General features: G+C 42.2%; 1 protein-coding gene across 1 annotated transcript in view; it reads right to left on the bottom strand.

Annotated features, from left to right (window-relative positions):
- Positions 1 to 11,306, bottom strand: part of ZFHX4 (zinc finger homeobox 4) — a 162,186-nt gene extending 150,880 nt beyond the window's left edge. The window contains exon 1 of the mRNA XM_068396484.1: positions 11,251 to 11,306. The gene's annotated coding sequence lies outside the window, so the exon portion shown is untranslated. The remainder of the gene's footprint in view (positions 1 to 11,250) is intronic.
- Between the last annotated feature and the right edge of the window lie 11,851 nt (positions 11,307 to 23,157).

Here is a 23,157-nt window from a genome sequence, read left to right as displayed (position 1 = left end):
CAAGTGCTCGTGTGAGGTTTATGAATAAATCAGAGGTGAGCCACTTTAAGTGCTGCCCATGATTTCCTTGTTGACAGTGAGCACTTAAACAGGCTTCTATGACCAGCAACTCCTGGCAAACCTTGATGGCTCCTAATCTGTACCCTGCTTCATTTCAGGAAAGAAATGACCCTCCCCAATTTTTCTCAAGTCTTCACCTTTTGGGCAACTACTGTCCCACCTTTTTAGAAACTCACGTTCAGGCACTGTCCCGTTTCAGTGCCAAGTTTTCACGTAACACCCAACACAAAAATCACCATTTTCTTCCTAGAAAACAAATGACAGCTAATAAAATACGATTACGCCGTGCAGCCTAAGTAATTCCCAGACAAACTATTACACAATTCAGCGTTTGTTTAAATTGCATAGATTTTTAAATGAACCTAAAGGATTTTTAATATATTTGCCTCCAATTGTTAAAATCCTGTAAAAAAATATGCTGAGAGCAGTTTCAACCCTTCTGTGGCAAGATGCTAGGTGTTTCAGTACATACATCTTTGATGCACAAAACCACTCAGAGACCTATGCTGTTCAACATTAAAGCAGCAGCCTGCGTGGAGAATACATTTCAACATGGAATGAAATCCTTCGTTTTTAAGGTCTTCCTCCCCCACCCCTTTTTGGATGTGTCACAATCTCCAGATGGCTGAATTTATTCTGTAGTAGTTGAGTTATCGTCAGGCTCCCAGTTTCTGCTATATTTAAATACTAACATGTTTTGACTCCAGTGTTTCTTGTTGCCTTTCCACCCACTCGGGGGGAGTGGAAAAAAAAAAAAGTTGTGACCACACCGCTCTGCCCTGTGATTTCAGCGAGCGCTCCCCGCAGGGCCGGGCCTGGGCCGAGGCCAGGGCCGGGGCAGGGCAGGGCCGGGGCCGGGGCCGGGCGGCAGCACTGACCTGCCGCCGCTTCAGTTGCGGCGGGTGCCTCAGCAGATGGCACTCTTCTTCGCGAGGGGCCTGATCCAAACCCGGGGAGACCAATGAGGCGGCGCTGGGCTTTGGAAGAGGCCCTCGGGTCAACATTGGAAACTGCACGAGAGCCGGGGAAACCACCCGTCAAGCAAGAGAGAAACCCACGGGCCAGATCAGTTGGGACTTAAAACTCCAGTGATGCTTTTCACTGGAGCTGAAATGCCTGGTCCTAGTGCACTGGCTGATGACGCAGTGAGAAATCATGTCTTGCCTCCCCACAGCAATCGGTTGCTCCTTCTGGAAGCAGTCCCAAAGCAGGTTGCTGTGCTGCAGCAGGGTGGCTCGTGGCTGGTTGTGCGTAGGGTGACGCTCCCCACCCCAGATATGGCTGCACTGAAGTGGCAAAGAAAGTCATTTTTTTTTTGGTAAACCATTCATAAAACTCAAAGGAACTGAGGGATTGAGAGGTGACATTTGCCATATAGCTAAATAATTTATTTTAGAAATTTTACATTTTCTTTAATTTAAACCCTCGGTGCTGTAAACAAAATCAATAACCATATTTCAATATAAAAAAGAATAAAAGGACCAGAGTGAAACCCACAGGAATAAGTTCTCTGTTTAAGGAGCTACTTTTCACTCAGAACCTTATTTCCTGGAGTGGGGAAGGCACATGGAGGTATTAAACAAGGAGAAACTCTTATTTGAAGGTGGACAGTCATGGTTTCTCACATGGGAAAACCACCTGCATTTGAAACTGTCCTGTAACACTTGGCAAATCCAAGGATTTTTTTTCCCCTCTCTTCTTCTGAAAGCTCTGGCCCTCAGCATACCAAAAATCAAAGGATCCCCCCCAACAGCTGAAGGGCAAGAAAGAAGTTATGTTTCTCTTATTCTTCAAAAAGATATTATTCTGATCTGTTACACTACCATCTTCTGGAACAAGTATGGAAATAACTGGGATTACTGCATATTTCCATCAGTGCCCCAAACACTGGAGCACTATCAGTGACAGGTGCCTTGTCATCTCAGATTAGGTGAATTTATAAGGCAGCCTTAGTGTCAAAACAGGGAGGAGCAAGACTTCAGCAGCCACTGCTCCCAGACCCTCAGCTCTGCTATTACCTGGTAAAAGGAACAGAACTGACCCCCGTCAGCCTCTCTGGAAAAACCTCTTTCTCACAGACTCTCTGGTGCCTTCTGCACTAAGCACACCATCCTTAAAAATGGAAATGGTAGTGCAGAAGGAGGAGATGAAACCTTTTAAATTTGATTTTATGAGATTATTGTCAACCGGTAACTAAAGGCCTGATTCTTTTCCTACTAATACCAAAACTGTACGTCTTACCACTTTTACACCCATATTACTCCTCTGATTTCAGAGGAGTTATTGTTAATTTAGTTTGGGGTGAATGGGAAGAATCTGGTTCTTTTGGGTTTATATGTCCTGGCTCACATCAATACAGGCATTTCATAAGGATTTCTTTGTTTCAGAAGCAGAATGTTTGTCTTTTTAAATACAGTTTTAGATGCACATCTAGTGTGTGCATGACTTGTTCTGCAGACACCGCCGAAAGCTTATATGGTAAATGTTTGTTTTCAGAGTCACCATGGTCTATCATGTACATACAGCCTTTACTTTGTGAACTATTGACCTGAAGGACTATAACACCTCTTAGGAGCTGGTACAGCCTATCAGATCACTGTGAGTGCTAAAAGTCTGCTAGATTTGTCTGTAAAGAGATCCCAGTTCCTGGGCATATTTTAAATTGTTCTCAAAAGTACCAAAAGCAAATAAAATATAATTTGGACAAATTACCTTCTAAATCCCCCACACACACACTTTTTTTTTTTTTTAAATTGAAAGCTGATTCTGGGGCAGGTGAACATATAAAGGAGTATCTTAATATGGCAAACTTTTATTTTGATCATATAACTTGGTTAAACCACTCCTCAGAATATTGTATTTAAGCAGAAAAAGTCATTCCTCAACAAGACTGACATATTTCAGCCTGGTGCAAATGTTTCTGGCTCAGTTTGGAACTCAGCAAAAGCTGCAGTAATAATGAAAATACTGGTAGAAAAGTGCTATAGAGTGACTATTAAAAAAGGAATAGAGTAATATGTATTAAAGACTAAACCTGCTGCCCTTATTTATGCAAAACAAGTTTATCTCTACAGGTCAATAACTGTGCGTGCTACCCCTTTCAAAAACAACAACAAATCTCAACAACAAGCAAACAGAACCTACTAGGTTTGTTTTACCTACTAGGTAAAAGCAACTGGTACGTGTCTTTTAGTATCTTCTATCTGTGCGTCTGTACACGGAAACATATTCTGCATTACGTCTTATTCTGTAAAATCTTGAATCTCAGTATCTCAGTGTGCTGGGCTTCTGCCCATTCAGTAAGAATGCAGACATCACATAAGTTATTATTAACCCATGTGTTATCCAGTTCTACAGTGGCTGGAACTTTGCCAGAAACAACACATGGTGCTTGGTTAACAATATTTTAAAATATAAATGAATTTATTTTTTAAATTAACACATTTTTCTTATGGAAATACACTAATAAGCTGTTCCCAGAATGAAAGAATATCCCCTAAACATGTTCCTTTAAAAGAAGTTTTAAGGAATTTCATAAAGTTAGCAGTAAAACATTCCCAAATCCCATAGAAGGTATTTAACTTCATCTTAAAAGAGAATTTTTGAGACTTTATTCTTACCAAGCACTTTCTGCACATACAGTTTTACTTCATTTATCCATAAATAATCCTAACTTCTTAGAGGCATCTCTAAGTGTTTAAATATTGCCAAATCAAGCCCAGTGCTGAACTAACAAGCATTTACAAATAAATGTTCTGCAAACTAAAAATTCCCCCAAACAAGTTACTACTCAGTCTAACTACCAACAGTTTTCCCCAGTAGCTCTAAATCGGTAATTATGTTGACCTGAAAAAAAAAAGAGAGCCTATTTAATATGCATACATACAAATAGTTATTCACACTGCATTTGATTTACATACGTACAAAAGAACCACTTCCCACTTTCAAAAGTGGCTCAACACTTATGGTATTTTAACTGCCCTAATTACTGTTGAGAGAACATAATTAGAAGCACTGATCACATTGTCAACAGCTAACCAGTTGCAGCCCTGTCTGGGGGCCTGATCCTGCTCCGGTTGCAGTCAGTGAGGGCTAGCACTGATTGCAGGAGGAGGCCAGGGCCCTTCCTGCCACCTGAATCTACCGGAATCCAAATGTTTTAAACAACCTGAGTATGCTAATGCAAGTCAGGCCAAAAGCCCTGCTCCTTACGTGCATGTATCAATTTCTATTTCGGTAAGCTTTCTCTATTTTCAAAGCCGAATGAAGAAAGTAATTTTTTCCCCAGCAAGGCTTCTATACCACTTAAACACTTAGCACTGAGTCAGAATTCATAACTTTTTCCAAAAGAGAAACAGTTTAATAATTAAAACAGATATTGACTAAAGCCCGCTTCCTTGAATACCAAACTTTATTAGATTATTATGCGCTGATGCCTAATTTCCATTGGCAACTTTTAAAATAGCTGCTTCCCTCTCTGCTGGCCCTCCTCCTCCCTCTTTCTTTCCCCCAAGCAAAGTGCTGGGAATCCTCGATACCCAATAGTCAATATTTGGTTTGCCTGTCATGTTCCTGGAGCTCCCCTCCGCACAAACCTGTGTTTCTCATCCTTTCGCTGTACTACTCTCATACATATTACTTCACATGATGATGGAAACTCGGGGCATCTTAGCAAGTTGCTGAAATCTGAGCTTCTGCTTGTTTTCTCAAGTCTTGGACAAACATAACTTTAGGGAGAGCTGAACATAGGCATAAAGAAAGAGGAGCCTGCATTTTCATCTTCCTTTCATCTCAGTCATTCAGTCAACCATTCAGTGCCCTATTCAACAAAGCTTTTCATTATGCAAAAAAATGCTAATCCTTTTCCGATGCTTTCACACTTGTATAAACCCCCATTCCTCCAACTGAAAAGCAATTATATCAGTTTACCTTTCTGTCAAAAACAGGATTAATATTCCAATACCAGAATCTCCTTTATTTTCCTATCTTTTGCTTTAGGAAACTAGAGATTATTAGTGGAGGTATTCCTTAGAGCAAGAATACATTATTTTAAATATGATTATTTTAGCCAAAGCAAGAGGGGGGAGGGGGAGGGAGAGGAAAAAAAACTTCAGTTGCTGCGGAAACTCTTTTCAGTGACAGAACTGACCTTCCCTTTGCAGAGGCCTGAATAGAATGAGCCTCACTCTGGTCTATTAATCAGAAACAAATTATGAAAGAATGTGGCTGGACTGGTTGACACTATCCTGTCTTGGGAGACTCAGTAACAGCCTAGTAACAATGTCCTCTTCATGGGTAATGAACAGCCATGACAAATGGGGCAGAGAAACTATTTATTTGCATATGCAAATTCTCACACAAGGGAAACATGTACAAACAAGTGTCATTGTAAGGTGGATTAGGCAAACAACGCTTTCTTTTTAGGACATTCTGCAGCCCAGAACATTAGTCAGCACAATTAAACCAGTCTCCATGGAGACTAATGAAATTTCACCATGGTATGAGTTAAATTAGATAGCTAGTTATGTGTTTTCACAATCCAACTTGAAATCCATTATTGTTTCAGAACAATACAGCAATTGTGCCTGGCTGATCTTTGCCAGCTCAACAAGCTCCTAAGTTGACAATTTGCATATGTTAATATAATTAAGCACTAATTACATGAAACTTGTACATATTCACACGCACTTTCCCTGGGCGCTTCTCAGTTTGAACCTTGGCCAAGTCTTTAACCCTTTGAATGAATTTGGAGCAGCAAAGCTCTGCCTTCTGGCTACAGCCCCAAGGAAGATGCAGAAAAGCTCTTCATTTATAAACACAAAGCTTAACCTGGCTTCTCATATTTCTATCAATAAGGTTAGAAAACATTTTTGTGTGTGTTGGGGTTAGGAGAAAGGGGCGGGAGGGGGAAGCTGGACTGGAAGTTCTTTAGAGACCCAGCTCTAGTACTCTTTTTGCATGTAAAAACACAAATATTTACCCACATAACAGGTTACGAACACATGTATTGCCATTGTCACAGGTTCTTCAAGACCTGAATTATCAAAAACTAGACTGGATTTTATGTCAGTGCTCTCAGGACCACGAAAATGGGAATGAGAAAAGGAAAAAAGAGCAAGCAGTAACTAATGAGCTTTACATAAATATATGCAGAGGCAATTAAGCAGTGTTAATTACTATGACAGCAGTTAATTGAATATAATTAGATATTTTAAGCTACTGACTAAGGCATAGTTAAGATTAATTTTATTGAGATTAATTGTAAATAAGAATAGATTAACTCTGTGTTTTGACAGGCAGAAAAAGTAGTTCTGCAAATTAACTAGGTCTAGCACAAAAATCATATATTATTTTAATGTCACACCTCAGAATCATCTGCTCAATAAACATGACTTTTCAAACCCAAACAGACAGGAATCTTGAAGAAAAACAAACAGCTTGCAGAGATTAAAGAGCCTTTTGTCCTTTTTCATGTGCATTTCTTTTAGCAGACTAAATTAAGCGAGTCTGGTGTACGTTTTTAGGAAGGAACATTTCACACTGAATGGAAAAAATGTTCTATCACATATGAAATTCATGCAGCTGTGCGGAACTTGGTCCAGATGGTCTAAGACTATAAAACAACACTAAATGATAGACAGTAGGGCCTTCCCAAGATTATGTGATAAAGTCACAACCTCATATTTTGACCTAAATTTTCTGTCATGTATTGTTTCCTTCCAGATCAGATAGCTCCATTTTCATTTTTACCAAGCCTGGATATTCAAGGGAAACTCTTAATAAACATTGCTGATAAGCATCTAGGCAGAATCATAAAATATTTACAAAATGCCCCTTAGCTTCATTAAAACAATGCTCAATCTGACTTGCAGAAAACAGTGCCCTGGCTCCTCCCACAATACTAAACTGTTCACACCTCTTAGCTTGAATAGGTAAAAATGCCTGGTTTTAAATATGCTTCAAAGAAAACCCAAAACACGTTCTATCAGAAGACTAATTCATGCATGCTGTTTAAGAAAATTAACAACAAGGCTGAAGAATGCTGAACAAATCACTAATAAGAAAGGAGCTTCAATTGATTTTGAAATAAATCAATAGGTGATTAACACAATATTTTTAAAGCAGTAGAATGCATATATATTATATAAACATATATATTATATTTTCAATACCTTTTTAGCTCTTAATAGAACAAGGGCTTTACAACAGTGAGTATGTCCCTATATTGACTATCAACTTCTTTGGAATGTCTTTAGTCTTTTATAACGAAAATCCAAAACCGGTCTGTGAAACAAGGCTACGACAAACCATTCTGCAGTGAAAGATTTTAAATCATCCAGCCTCTTCTAATAGACTTGAGACTTATTGAGGTAGAAACCATAAAAAATGAAGAAGGGAAATTTAATCCCTGAAATATTGATTTGCACATTAATATCATATAGGCAGAGGGCAATTTGGCTTCATGGAAATGACACATTGTCGACCCTTGGTGAAGTCAGAGCCAATCTAACTGCTGAACATGTCTGAATCTCAAGAGTTATTAAGGGCTTCCCTTCTTGCCTTTATGACTTTTCTTCAGCCTACCAATGCAATCTTAAATGTATTATCTTTAAGAAATAATTGTAAAACCTCAGGGGTTTTCCAGTTAATGGAAGGGAGGCTAAACCACATCAGATTCTGAAATGCAACATTAAACCCTTGCAATCAACAAAACCACCTCAATTCTCATCCATCCAGTGCAGGATCTAATATTGTTATTAGAGATAATCAAATTTCATTGTGTAAATTTAGGCTCATGGTCAGAATGGAAGCAGTAAATTCTGCAATATTAAACAGTGATTTTTCTCGGCCCCCTTGATATGTTCTTTGCTGGTGCACCATCTTCACAAATAAACCTAAACTATTCAAAAATCGAGGAACAAAACTATCTCCCTATTCTGAAAGATGCATGCAATGGCATTTATCATCTCCACAGCTTTCCTTTAGTTTTAACTTGATCTAGCAGGTAAGTTTCATTTTAGAGAATAATAAAGCAGTATCACTGCATAAACCAAACAGCAGGTACTATTTCTGTGACTTACACAGATGGTTTACCTGACCTTTCTTTGTTCCTTGGGTAGGTTTCACTTTTGCAGATTTACGACTTTTCCCTCTATATTTCATTGACCCTCTATGTTCATTATCATAAAAATGAAAACTATTGAATACATGTTTTTGTTGACAAAGTCCAAAAAGCCCACGACTAAAGGATAAAGAGATGCTACAATGCACTGTGTGGATCTCTAGATCGTACACTATAAATATTCAAGCACAGATAGCACGAATAACTGAATAATCCTGGTGAGCCCCAGCTCTGGAGCCAGGTGCAAGAGGTTAAAACAGCTGGCTAGCCATCTTTTATTTTGTGTGCCTTCCTAGCGGCTGAAACCGCAAACCCTGAAAACTAGCAGATATTCCCTCAAGGTCTGATTTTTTTCATTTCAACCAGTTTAGTAGGATCCCCCAGTTGAGAAAAGAGAGAAACTCCTTAAATACAGTCAGTTGAATAGGAAGTGGAGCAATGATGATTAAGGCTCTTCCCCCCACACACACACCCCAACCTTCAACCCCCCGTTTATTTCCACAATCTTCTTTGTGCACCTTCCCATCCAAACGTTTGTATTCCTTCTTTCAAAGAAAAGCACTCCGGATCGTTCTGTCAGTTTTGCCAGTAAATATAAAGTAAAACAAGTGTTGATGGCACTGAGAGTGTTACATACCCAGGCTGTGTTTTTGCATTGCTCTCAATGGAAGCGATCGATGCCCATGTCACAGTCGCGTCCCAATCGCAGCCAAGTCTCTGCCTCAATCTAACCAACAACAGGCAGGGCTGCAAAGGCTTCTCACTACCTCTTCCATCCATCCACCACCAAACTAAAAATATAACGCTACATATGATCTTTTTAAACACTCCACCACCGCTCCTAAGGATCGAGCCACTGCAAATCCAGGGGAAACACAATTGAAAAAAAAAAATACACCATCAAAAAAAACACCCTCACAGCAACCACCCCAAAAGCACTCGAGCCCTCTCTTTCCACTCTCTTTCTCGCTCTCCTCCTGGCAACTACATAATCCTTGATTAAAAACGGAACAAGGCTAATAAAAAGAAAAAATTAAAAAAAAAAAAAAAAGAGGAGGACGGAATGGAGCCGAGGAAATGCAACTGTCAGAAAACGGGATGGTCAGACTTCCTGAGTGAACCTGCCTGTGTCTGGCTTAATGTAAATCCACCATCTTCAGCCTGGCAAGTTGTCTTTTGGTTGGGCTTTTTTTTTTTTTTTTGTGGTGGGGAGGGGGGTGTTGTGTTTGCGATCTCTGCCTTGGTACCTAAGGAGGAAGAGGAGGAGGAGGGTGTGTTATTGAATGGTGGCTAAAGCCTCCTCGGGACGGCGCTGAGGTGAAACAGGCTGAACCCGACTGATGTGCCTCCTCTCTCGGTTGGACCCGGTGCCCTAAGCAGCCGATGAGAGACCCCCGGCCGCCCGGCTCGCAGGTAACAAAAGAAATACCAACCCGTGCATTTTTTGCTGTTGCTGCTGCTGCTGCTGCTGCGGAGGCTGGGGGGGATGGCAGTGAAGGGGAAGAAGATGCAGGAGGGGAGGAGTGGAGGGGAACCGCCGTAAGTTGGCATCGGATGGGGGGAAAGTTTATTAGCATTTTTTTAGAAAATTTCATGTAAGGCAAGAGGGGGAAGCAGGGACGCGTCTGCCATTAGCCGCCGTGATGGGAAGGGATGCACTTGATTCTGTCACGAGCAGTTAGAGCAGGAACCGAACTGCCTTCTCCCTGTTTATGAGCTTTTTTTTTTCTTTTTTTTTGTTGGCTGGGGGTTTTTGTGTTGGTTTTTTTTTTTTAAACACCTTAGTCCTCGGTTTTAAAAAAAAAGATAGACGCCTGTCCCGCAAAACCATCGATCCCCCCCCTCCTCCCTTTTCAAAAATCTCAGAAAGGCTGCGCTGAAAGCAGCCCCCGACCCTGCCCGCGAGGAGCGTTTCCTACGGCGCGGCACGGCACGGCACGGCACGGCACGGCGGGGATGCCGGGGGCTCCGCAGGAGCCCGGCCGGCAGCCGCCCGCAGGCTGCAGCAGCCGGGCATCCTCGCCGGCGGGGCCGTGCCGCTCCGCTCCGGGCCGGGCCGTGCCGTGCCGGGCCGCCTCCCCGCGCCGCGCCGCGAAACTGACAGAGAGGCAGGGCGCGCTCCTAACGGGCTTCTCTTCCTCCTGCTGCCAGAGACGGCAGCCAGCAGCGCGATCCCCCTGCGCGCACCCCCCCCCCCCCCACACACACACACCCGCACAGCCGCCCCTGCCTCTGCCCCTGAGAAACCTACCTGCGAAATAAAGGGGGGGGGGAAGAGAGGGGAAAAAGCACCCCACACCTTCTCCTGTACACACGCACACAGTCAGGGTCCCCATTGCCCTGCTGGCATCTCCCCCCCACCCCCGCCCGAAAGCGAAAGTTTGGGAGGCCGAGGGGGGTGGAGATGGGGAGGAGAGGGAAGGAGGATGGGAGAGCGGAATGCGCCTTCAAGAAGCACCTCAAAGTTTTGGGGGGACCGAGCTGCGAAACAAGAGTGCGAGCTCTGAAGGGGCAGGCAAGCGATGACTTCTGACAGCCGTAACGTCTTTCCTAATCTGACAGTATCCCCCCTCTTCCCGAGCTCCGTACAAATAAAGAGCGAAATAAAAAGTGGGGGGCACACCCCGAACCTCTTCTGCAAACTGAGCAGGGTCCTCCACTTAAGCCGAAAGTTACAGCCCCAAAGAAAAAAAAAAAACAGCCCCAAACCAAAACAAAAAAAAATACACAAACAAAACGTAACACCCGGAATAAAAGAGAAAGGGAGAGAAAGAAAGGAGAGAGAAAAAGCAGCTCCTCCTTCCCAAATGAGAGCAAATACTGTACCTAAAAATGGGGAAACAGGCAGAAAAAGGGGGGAGAGAGAGAGGGGAGAGATACATGGGAACTGGGGATGTGAGAGTGTGTGTGTATGTGAGAGAGAGAGAAAGAGGCACAGGGAGAGGGGGGGAGAGAGAGAGAGCGAGAGCGAAATATCAAAGATTGTGCAAGATCAGCCTGGAAAGATAATCGATACTCGACCTAAATTTAACACAAACTACTCAATAAAAGTTAAAGAAAAAACTTACTTTCCATTTCCCCTCGCAGTTCCTACTGGATCTTCGCCTCTTTTTTTTTGTTTTGCTTTATTTACTTAACAGCTGATCACATCCAAGTAAACGAGAGAAGGTTCATTAAAAAAATAATAAAAAAAAATAATCCTCCAACTTTATTGGGTGAAAATAAAAATGATTGAGCAAGAAGTGGGGGGCATGGAGCGGTCCTTTGGGGTCCGGGAGTTGTTAAAGCATGTGCCGACCGCGGTCTCTCTGTTTGGTTGTGAAGGGGTTGGGAAAAGGAGGAAAGGAAATGAAAATCCGATATGTCTTTATTCTGCTAATTATTATCGTTTTAGCCCTGTTTAAAAAAATGGCTGATTAAGTTGAGTGCGCATGTCTTTGTGTGTCTATTCCCGATATGCACTCTGGGAATGAGAGAGAGAGAGAGAGAGGGGAGAGAGAGGAGCGAGAGCGAGAGAGAGGGAGAGCGAGGGAGAGGAGTGGGAAGAGGAGAGGGAGAGGTGTAATTAGTGAGGTGATCAACATTCTCCGGGCTGCAAATGACGCGCAGCCCCGGAGCCGGGGAAGCCGGAGCTGCCGCGGCTGCCGAGGGCTCGCTGGGGCTGCGGGAGCCACAGAGCCAGCCCGGAGAAGTAGGGGCAGCAGAAAGGAGCTCATGGATACGAACACAAGTCTGCAAACTTCATTAGTAACACAGACACACACGCACAGGCACACAAAGTGGATAGCTAGGGAAAATTAAAAAAAAAAAAAAAAAAGAAGGGGGGGCAGCAGACTTGCTCTTTTAACTGTTCGGGAACTTAAAAGAAATGGGTCCAAATTAATTATTCCATCAGGGAGATATTTCTTTCTGTCTTCCTGTCTTTCTTTCTCTTCCCTTTTCTCTCTTTTAATGGGAATTTAATGAAAAATATGTTTGCAATGGGATAATGAACGTATGACACCTCTGTAAAAGGAAAGATAGTATATCTAAGATAGGGAATAACTGCCCATACAGAGATAAGGATGGATTTATTTACACATACACATGCACACACATACATGCACACTCGAGCGCACTCACATCCTACATCGTATTTACACATATGCACATGCACTCCACATATGCACAGTCACACAAAATGTAACGCGCTTTACTTGGTGGCTGCCATGTAATTGTTTGGAGACACCAACAAAGTAAAAAGCAAAGCCTTCCAGAATATACAATATCAATTGTAAACAGCCTTATCAAAACGAAGTAAATATCAGCCCAGGGAAAGAGTCTCTTTGCATATAATACAGGTTTCATGCATATACATGCATCGTCTTCCACTTTCCCTACAAGTATTGATATTTTATTAATATTTTATCTACTATATTTTACCAGACACATTTCATTTTGGGGGGGGGGGATTATTATGATGAAAACTAGGGTAAAACGTACAGACGTCATTATAAATCGGAATCTTCTACAAATATTTTCCTGTGTGGGATTTAAGAAGATTGCTTCTCATTTGAAAATCTAATTATCTTAACCTAATACTGCAGATGTGAATATGACTGACACTTTCATTAAAAGATAATTAACTAAAACTAGGAATAGACATACTTTAAAATACTCCCTACTGAAGATAAAAACATGACTATTCAAAGAGCGTCTGAATACACTGCAGGAACACGTGCAGATTTTTGATAATGTTATTCCAGACATGGATATACCACAAATGGTCACTGAGTCACAGTTACATGCAAGAGATATTTACAGTACCAAGGACCCTGTGCAGGTGAACCATAATCTTAGAGCTGACATGCCTTTGAAGTTCGTGATTCCTGCGATACACGTCAAAACCTTGTCTTAGGCCTTAAACACCAAAAATCAGCAGGAAGGTTTTATCACAACCTTCCATGAAAAGCTCACACACACAACAACAACAAACCAGCAAAAACCTGGATGGCAGAAATATACACCTCTCTGGGCCCTAAATCTTCTACTCCAGAAGAATATTTTGCAAGTGCTGGAAATAACGCTAATAGGAAAATCCCCACCTGATGATGAATTAAGGCTGCCCTTAAGGAAGCACAGGCCAGTGTCAGGGAACTGGGTTGCTAAAAGCAGATGTTTAAGGTCAGAGTGAAGGTCCTGATAGTTTTGGAGTGGGGGCGGGGGGGAAGGTCTTCGTAAAGGGGAGGAAAAAAAAGACAAAAAAATCACCAGCCCGAAAGTACAGCTATTCCAAAAATCGGAGCCTGCCAATAAAGCAGGGAACATAGCAGGAGCCCTAGCCCAAGCCAGAGAAACCTTACTTCAAACTTCAGGAAAATCTCCAAGACTCGAACTTAAGGAAAATTCAGGGGCTCTTGAGGGTTCATGAGAGCAACTTTATTCCTTTTTTAAACCTCACCTAAGCATTGCACCAGCTCATCAATGAAGAAAATGTGAGCATATGTATACAGATTTCCACAGGCACTGCACCCTGTGAATGAAGGTAGTAAGGAAACTAGTGATGTTCTGCATCGTTGTTTACAGGGTGGAAAAAAAATGCAAACAAAGAGTGAAAATGAAATCTCTGAAACCCGTTTACAGTTATCACATTGAGGGGGTATGATGGAAAGAGGGCTTTTAGGCTTAAATTGTAGACGAAAGGGGAGTCAGATACAAGGATGCATTGTCCATTCAAGAGCATGCCTGAAGGATGGTAACATATTTCCTAAGACTGAAGACAATTAAATACAATGTGATGAAGAAACACCTGAGAACAATACATCTATTTCAAATTCAAGTGAAGAAACACGTATACTTAATGTCACAGAAGAATAAGGAAACGAAGATAATTTAGTTTTAAAGTCGTCCCCCCGCACCTCCCCCACCACCTTTATTCCTAGTGCTTTTTTCCTGGTGAAACATCAATATCATTAATGTCATTAATGTCAAAACACCAAACGTCAAAACAGTCAAGTCATTCTTTTTTGGCTGTAGATTTTTTCCCTTTCTCTCTTCTTGGAGCGGGATATAGGTTTATGGTGTTCTTGAGTTACAGCTAAAGGAACAAAGCGGAGGGGGGACGGATAGAGGCAGGAATTGCGAGAGGAGAGTCCACATTTTTCAGGGTTTCTTCTGCCACTGTTTACTGTCCTTCCTAACATTTTAAATCTCCTCTCTCTTTCTCTCTCTTCCCCCCCCGCCCTCCCCCCCTCCAAAAAAAAATAGTAGCTATTGGGCAGGGGGGGAGTATAGAAAGAAAAAAGGCACTACGGGATGTTAACAGTTTAGAAGAAGCCCGGGGATCGCCACGTAGCTAGGAAAAATTGAAGGAGGTTAATTCCGGGAGGCAGCAGCAGCAGGTTTGTGGGATGTGATAAGAGCGGAGCGCGGCGCGGGCCGGGAGAGGCAGGCGAGGAGGACCCGGGGCCGGCGCGGCTGCGGTGCGGGGCGGCGGGCGGGCTCCCCGGCGGCGCGGCCCGGCCCGGCCCGGCTCCTGCTCCCCTCTCTCCTCCCTCTCTCGCTCAGCTGATCGCCCCCGAAGACTCTCGCCTAACCTCTCAGCTCCTCTCCTCTGGTCTCGGCGGACCCCCCGCCCACCTCCTCCGAACTTCTCCTGCAGGCACCGTTACACATTTTGGGATTTTTTCGAGCCTCTTGTTGAAACCACAAAAAGCTCTTGATAGTGACGTTACATTTCAAAGAGAGGGAAGGGAAAATAAAATTAAAAAACCCTCAGCTTTTTCTGTCCTCCACCACCTCCAGCCTCAGCCCCAAGGAAAACTTATTGGCCTGGGTGAGACGGATGTCGTGGGGTCAGAGCCCGAGACTGACCATTCTTTAATAGACAAAGAAATCCCAGCCCAAACCAGGCTCTGTTACACCACGTCTCTCCGCCAAGCTCATTTCACTCCCTAAATCTGCGCTGCGGACACACAGGGGCACAAGGATCTGCATAATTACAGCCGCAGCCGCTCCCCTTTTTAATAAACCGACATAATTCCCTAATAAACGTCCCCTTCCCCCACCTTCTCCTCTCCCCAGACCCCAACCCAAGGGAAAGGGGATCCGTGTCTTTTTACTGCGTTCCCTAAGTCTATAGATGAGCTCAGTTTGAAACGAGGTATTACAAGATTTCAGTGTTACAGACCCTTTATCTGAGCTACAGACACTTTCAGATCCCCAGCCCCCACCTCCTCTCCTTTTTGTTGTCTCTTCTCCTCCCGGGGGCTATTTGACAAAGGCAGTGTGTTAACTAACATTTTTGTTTAACTCAGCAACTTCTTTTCAAAACATACTTAAACCTGATAGCAATCTCTGGTACTTTTTTTCTCTTTTTTTTTTTTTTTTTTTTTTTCCCCGAGATGAAATTGACTCTGAACCCAAAGCATTTGGCTATTATTAATTATTTCTTTCTTCACAGATATCACTTATACAAATCTATTGTTAATTTACAACGCCCCCCCCCCCCCCCCCCCCCCCCCCCCCCCACCCCCCCCAACACATTCCAGTACACACTAAAAAGGACAGGGAAGCGGGGGGGGGGGGGGGGGGGGGGGAGGGAAAGAAAACAAAAATCCCCGATCTGATTCCTGGAAAGTTTTGTTCGAAAAAGAAATAAAACAACAATAACATATTGCATTTCAATTCTGCCCTCACTGCCCCAGATTTGGCATTCACCTACTGAAAGTGCATCTAAACGAGCAGTGACCCAAGAGAAAAATCACAGCCGCATAGTACAGACATCTCGCTGAGATTTTGAGCTAAATAATGCCGTTCCCGGTTGGCTTTTGTTGTTGTTGTTGTTATTTTGTCTGGAGCCGCACAAAAACGCGCACCCGGACGTTACTATAAATAAAAGCCTTCCAGGTCTAAGCCTGCTGCCGGCGTTTCCTCCGGAGCCTTAACAGCCCTTTTTCAGCTCCTTTCTTGGGCAGATCGCGGGGATTAAATGCCCTGAACCTGAGCTCCTGGCCTTGGATGGGAAGGGAAAGAAAAAGCGAGAGGGAGAGAGAGAAAGGAGAGGGTGAAAGAGCCAGGCGCCCTCTGGGCTTTCAGAGGTCAGCGCTTTGACAGGGCTCTGACCTCCCTCCCCTCCCGGCAACCACCCCAGTGTTTATAAACAAAAACAGTCAGGACTAGCCCCAAACAATAGCAATTCACCAACTTCACAGGCACTTCACTAGCTCTTATGCAAATCAAGGAAAACGACCGCTTAGCACCGCTCCCCCCCACCACCCCATCCCCTCCAGAAAGCCCAAGAGCATATTTCCAGCAGTGATATATCCAAGGGAAAAATTTTACATTCTATCCTGGAAAAGGACAAAAAGGGACTTCAGAAATAAAACGGTTCTGGTAGAAAGACAGACCAAAAGGGAGAAAAAGCCAATAAAACTACCGATCTTACTGCAGAAAGAGGAAAGTTATGAAATATTTATACCTAAATCCAACAATCCACACTGCCAATAAAACAGGAATCTTTGTTGTGTAGACAATATGCTAAACTACCTCTGCGACAAACAGCGATTATAAAGCAACCAGGAAAAGTTATTTTCGCCCAAGGAGCCAAGTTTTCAAAGAAAACGTGTGGATTTTACAGCTAAATAAAAGCCGCCACCTCTGTGTTATCCGTAAAAACTACACATAAATTAAAAGCACCGTTAAAAGAAAAAAACCTTCCAGCAAGCAAGCAGCACATCTGATCTGACTTACAAAAAAGTATAATTAAAACCATCTTTAATTACAAAAAGCAGCAAGCGCAAACTAAATGAATCAATACTTTCTCCCCAAAAGGTTGTCCGCCAAGGTATAGAAATGATAGCTCTATAGTCCTGCATTAAAGCGTAACTGAAACTCCACTGTTCAGGAATTGATTACCCGATAAGGAAAAAAAAAAACGTAAAAGAAAAAAAAAAAGATCCTAATGATTTTCAAACTTCTGTTTAAAAATTATGACTATCAGAAAAGGTTGGAGGAAAAGTTAAAGGAAATATACCTCAAGAGAAAAAAGAGCATCTCCTTTTCTTCTTTGTCTATCAGTCTCCAGTTAAAGCATATGGAAAATGTTTTCAAAATGCCTAGATTTGGCACATTGTCATTGCAAAGAGAGGAGCGCAGTGATGCTGTTATAGAAAATGGGAAATAAATTCAGGATTGGGTGCTGCCTCCTTCAATGCGGATTTATCTAAGTTTAATTTAATATTCCGCAATCACTGTATGATCGCATATAATTCACCAAGATTTTTAAGGGCTTTGCCTAAGTATGTTGACCACAGGCACAAAGTAATTTAATCAGATTATTTCCTTCTTTTATTTGTGTTTATTTTTCTCATTAGAAACACTTTAAATTGCAATTGTAAATAATAGAAACGATGGAATATTATGTTTGGGGTGAACAAACGCTCAGAGAAGGCATTAGCTTTATTAAAATCATTCTGAACGTAAAATCAAAAAGCCCAAAATGGTTGTTTGTAAAACACTAAACCTTTAATCGATTTATTGGCATTCCGATCGATTAGATAAACGGAAATCTATAGTAAACATAAAAGCATTTAAATTTTTTTCTCTCATTTATAAACAAAACTTTCTTTTCAGTAGAAAAAGTGATTATCAAACGACTAACAGGAAATTCTTCAGATATCAAATTACGATAATAAAATTATTTCCACATGGAAAAGGATAATGACAATGATGATAGTAATTATAATAATGAATAATTCAACAGCCCTTTGACATATATGGAAGAGCCTGGTTCAAAAACAGCTTTTGAAGGGGGATACTTTTAGGGGATTTTTTAAATAAAATTGAATTTTGAGGCTGAAATGCATACATCAAGTGACAGTTTAGGTGCAAGTGCGAAAGTTGCGTTAATTTTTTCCTGCGTTTTTCAGGCGGGAGCGTTCACTTTGACATTGCCCTTTAAAATAAGTTAACGCTTATTAGCAGGAAATAAGTATGTAAATATATAAGCTACCCCTGAAACTGTGGGGAGAAAATTGTGTCTTCACGCCAGGGCGATGGGGACCCTTTACCTTATAATTTAAATGATTTGCCTAGCTCGCAGTGTACCTTCCAGATCACAGAAAAATTCTGCAAGCAATAATGTATTTGACCATTTAAGTGAAAGAACACAATTTATTTAGGGGTGGAGGGTGGGGAACTGCAAGCCGGAGAAATGCAGCTATCAGAGCTTGTGGTATTCTGGCTGCGCGAAGAGGAAGTGTTGCTGTAACGGGTATTATGTTTATTTGATAAAGAAAATCAATGAAAGTGGCTGTAAAGTAGTTAGTGAGGCGTGTGTTTGGGACTCGGGTTGAATAGTGACTCCAGCGGGCTGGTCGATGAGCTCTAAGAGCTCTGGAAATCTAACCTAACCCTCAGAGTGAGCTCGCTCTCTCTCAGTGCTGCACCTTCCTCAGGCTGGGAGACTTCAGTCCTTGTCTCCTCCCTCTGTCTCCTTCCTTCTCTCCCACATCCCTCCCTCTGTCCCTCCTTCCCTCTCTCCTTCCAGTTTTCCGCTCCTGCCTTCCTTCTTCCCATCGCTCCAACCATTCCCTCTCGCTCTCCCAGGTTTATTTGCTTTCCCTGTTCTCTCCCATTCTCTTTCTCTCTCACTTTGATTCTCTTTTCCCATCTCTGCCGTAGCTGTTTCCTCCCTATCCAACTGGTCCTCTCAGTTTTCTTGTGCTCCTGGAGCCTTTCTCCTCCTCTAATTCCCTTCCTCTCCCCTCAGGTCTCTGTATTCCTAAGTTTTCTTCCAGCCTCTTTCGTATCTGTCTTCACCAGCCAAATTTATCTCTTATTTTGGATTGGTTCCTCCGGACATGTGCTATATTAGTAATTATCCCTATTCATTTCCCTTTCATACACCCATGCCGAAGAGATGAGCACACCACTCTTTCCTCGGTCGGGATATTTTAAACATTGGCTAATCTTCAGTGGTGCTTTATTTTAGACCTTCTGCAGCTATTTCCCCCTTTTCTCCCGCTAATCTTAATTCCCTCTAATTTACAACAGAAATGTTTCTCCTCCTCCTTTTCATTTCCTACTTTACAATTTCCTTTGGAGTTTCTAAATAGTGGTATGTCCTTTACATTTCCCTACCCCCATGTCTTTCACTGTTTCTCTTCAGCTATTTTATTTACCCGGTTGTTAGAGAAATATATCTTTCCTTAACAAGTTTATCTCCTTGTCTTTCAGCCCCAGCCTATTAAAAAAAAAGAGGGAAAAAAAGGGGAAAAAATGTTGAGCTTGTGGCTCTTTTCTGCGAAGTAACTTGGTTTCAAACTTCTGGTTTGGATTATGTGTCATTATCTATTTTCCCTTATCGCGTCCCCCCGTTGCCCTCCCCACCCCCCCTTCGCTAATAACATCTTTAGTGTGGTCAATGTTAAATATGGCAGATCTCTGAAAAAATGCTTCCTCTCCAGCTCTCTGCTGGAATTCATTACTCGCCCCGCTTTTTCCACCGCCCGGTGTCTGCGGGGCCCGGCGCAGCCCAGTGCGCGGAGCCCCGCGGAACCTCCGCACCACCTCTACAGACGCTGCGGCCGCGGGGATGCGCCGCGGCCGCTTCCCGCCGCCGCCGTCTCCCCGCCCGCTCGCCCTCCTGCAGTCGGCTGGCAGCGCCCCCGAGCCGCGGAGCCAGCGCTACGGCAACCCCGGCGGCCGCGCAAGGACCGGCCCCGGGCGCTGCGCTCCCGCGGGGCTCTGCCGCCTGCTGCAGAGGAGCAGCGACGCCTCCGGCGGGAGCGGCCCGGGGCAGGCAGCCCGCAGCGGGGCGGGGGCGGAGGGGGGGCCCGTCCCCTCCGCGGGCCCGGCAGGTGCGAGGGCTCCGCGCCGGCAGGAGCGCGCCCTGCGCAGCTCCGCGCTGAAGGGCGCAAACTCCCCCGCGCTGCCTGCCCTCCGCTGGCGACGGCAGCATCCCCTCGGCGGGGAGGTCAGCTTTCCCAGCTGGTCTACCTGCCCTCGTTTGTCTGGGGGGCAGAAGGTGTGGTTTGGGCTCTGGTTCTTCTTCCTCTTCTTTTTTTTCCCCCTTCTTTTTTTTTTCCCCTTTCTTTTTTTTTTTTTTTTTTTTTTTTTGCCTTTTTCCTTATTGTGCCTGCCCTGACTGTCTGGAGTGGGATCTAGATGAGGGATCTCCCCTGGTGAAGTCACTCATGTGCTGCTGGCTGTGACACATGCTATGTGTGTTGCCTTTGTATGGTCCTGGTTGGGGCACATGCACTTAGCCTGCAGTTTGTTGCAGGATTTGCTCTTCGTGTGTGTAGTGAGTGCTGGAATAAAAAAGCATTTCCAAGGGTACCACTAGAGTTGATGTTTCAGGCCTGCTCTGGGTTTTAAATAAACCTTAACCCAAGGAAATGATTGCTCCAGGTTAAATGGCCCTACCCTGTCCTTTTTTTCATTATTTGGGTTCTTCTGTTTTGTTCTTGTGACAATTCTTTTTAAGAAGCTGAAGGAAGAAATTTGATTTATTAATTTCATCCATATTGACTGAAACATTTTCACTGTTTTACATATGGCTGGAGTTATGTTTGTATTTACTTTTTCTCTGTAGGTTATGCATACGAAGTGAACAGAATGGGCCCTATCCTGCCAGTCCCTTCTTGAGTGAGTAAACATAGATCTGGCCCATTGTCAGAAACTCTCGCTACTGTCAGGGCCTCTGGTGTGAAGTCTGACGAAATGGCTGTACCTGTTCCAAGCACCTATAAGGCTACCCAAACCAGATGCTGTCACCTAGCTCATATAATTCTGGTTTGCTAAAAGCATGCTATATGTTTTTCGAACTAAGCCTCTAACAGCTATAACTTTCTGCTTAGCTTTAATATGCTTCAGGGAGGGATGATAGATTTTACTTTAGATGTTTTGCACTACTGACACAGGCACAAATGGAAATGAATATTTGAGATCATTTCGGACAAAATACAATCCACAAACAAGGCAAACAACAATATAATCCAAAAGTCTTATTAACTAAAACCCAATGTAGAAGTGTACATTTTACAAATATTTGCCCAGGAACTTAAACTGTTAAATTCTGTCAATATCTCCATCACCCCTGAAATTATTGCTCACCTATATACACAGTGACCCCAAATTGCCAGAGAGAAAGCCTGCCAGTTGTAAATCCACACGGGGCTACAACAGGATTGCAATTTATTATGAAGCAGAAATGTTACTGAAGGGAAAATTGGTGCTTATTCCCAAGTCCACACCTGAAAGGAACACACTTCCTAGAAATAAAGATCTTACAGAGGATTGTTTAACATTTCTTGTGAGATAGCATTATCATATTAGGTAGACTATATTTATTCTGAATTTATTTTAATCCACTATGAATGCTTTTTAAAAATCTTATTTAAAAGTAACAGATACTACTGAAATTAAACACCACCTTTAAAAAATTAAAATGTATACTTTTGTTGCAGACTTTATGTGTGATAGTACATTATAGAATAGTCAAGGTGGAGATATACTTTTTCCTTTCTCCAAAATATTCTATCTTAGAGTAAAATTCTTGCTTCCCTCTGAAATTATTTTAATGAGTATAGAAATATTTCTTATATCATTTAAAAAAGAGGAAATGAAGGACTATTATAAAGCTAAATTTAAAAATATGTTTTAATACACTGAAAGACAAACATGGAATGTATGTATTTTCGGGGAGATCTTGTATACGATGTGGAAAGAGCTTATTTTAAACAAGTGTGTATGTACATTCCTTCAGATGACAGTGTGCACACTGTAGTTAGAGTCATAGGATTGTTGATCTTTTGGTCTACTTATTTTTAACAGAAAATAATTATGATGTAAGAGATGCATAAACAGATTCAAAGATCATCTGAAATTTATTCGTAAAGATAAAATACATTTAAAAATCTAAAATGCTATTGATTATGAAGAATTGTTTGTAAAACACCTAATTCTAAAAAGGTGATCACATGATTTTTTAAAATATTTACTTCCAAAATAAACTTGTAAATCTAAAAAGATGCTAACCTGCGTACGCAATGTGGACAGCTTTTCCCTTTCAGTTCGTTTCTGGTGTCAGTAACAATAATGAACACAGGAAATGTATCCACTTTTTTTATTCTTAAACTCCTTTAAAATTATCTCTTCACAGAGCCATCCTTAGAAATTAGAAGTACCCTAGGAATCAGTATTTCCACCAAATAATTATTTTAAAACTGAATACATGAGCCATTTTCCTTTCTTTTTTTCAGTAGATAGTTGTGAGTAGTGTTTGATAAGATAATCATCAGTAAAAAGAATAAAATAAAAATTAAAACTAAAACATGCTGTAAGGCAACAAATAGATATTTTTACATTTATGCTAAAACATTTGAATTTTCTTTTAATAGGAAGCCTTCATAAATTATTAAATCGCACCTGATCCAGTTAATAATGAAGTTAACTACTGGCAGGTAAAATGCTTTTTTCTGTGTAAGATTTATACTTTAGCCCCACTGACACTTCATATCCCTGTTCCACATTTCTTTTGTTAGCATAACATTATTCAAACTTTTATTTTGGGACTATTGCAATAAGTAAGACATATGTGTGTATGTGTGTGTATGTACAAACACACAGAAACAATTGGTCTGCCCCTTTTTCACACAAAAATATTTGTGTGTAACTATATATTTAGATTCATACAAAGGTCTCCTCAGTTTTTGGTTTTTGCACAGTAATTAAGGTAGCAGGATTCAGATATGGCTTAATGCTGAACATTCAAAATTTAACATTAGAGTTCCTGGTTCATCTACAACAGGATGGATATTGTGTTTATAGAGTTCATTCTTGACCTTACCTGAGTAAGTACTTTAAGTTAAAGTATGAGATGCACCTAGAGGGGTAATACATTGAGTTTAATAGGAAGACAGTTAATAACCTTTTTTCATCCTCATGCACTATCAATCATGGCTGTCACCAGTCTGCTGAATCAAAGCAAA

Source organism: Nyctibius grandis, chromosome 3 (assembly GCF_013368605.1).
Source record: "Nyctibius grandis isolate bNycGra1 chromosome 3, bNycGra1.pri, whole genome shotgun sequence".
NCBI classification, from domain to species: domain Eukaryota; kingdom Metazoa; phylum Chordata; class Aves; order Nyctibiiformes; family Nyctibiidae; genus Nyctibius; species Nyctibius grandis.
Note: the sequence above shows the minus strand (reverse complement) of the source record. Positions and strands in the feature narration are given on the sequence as shown.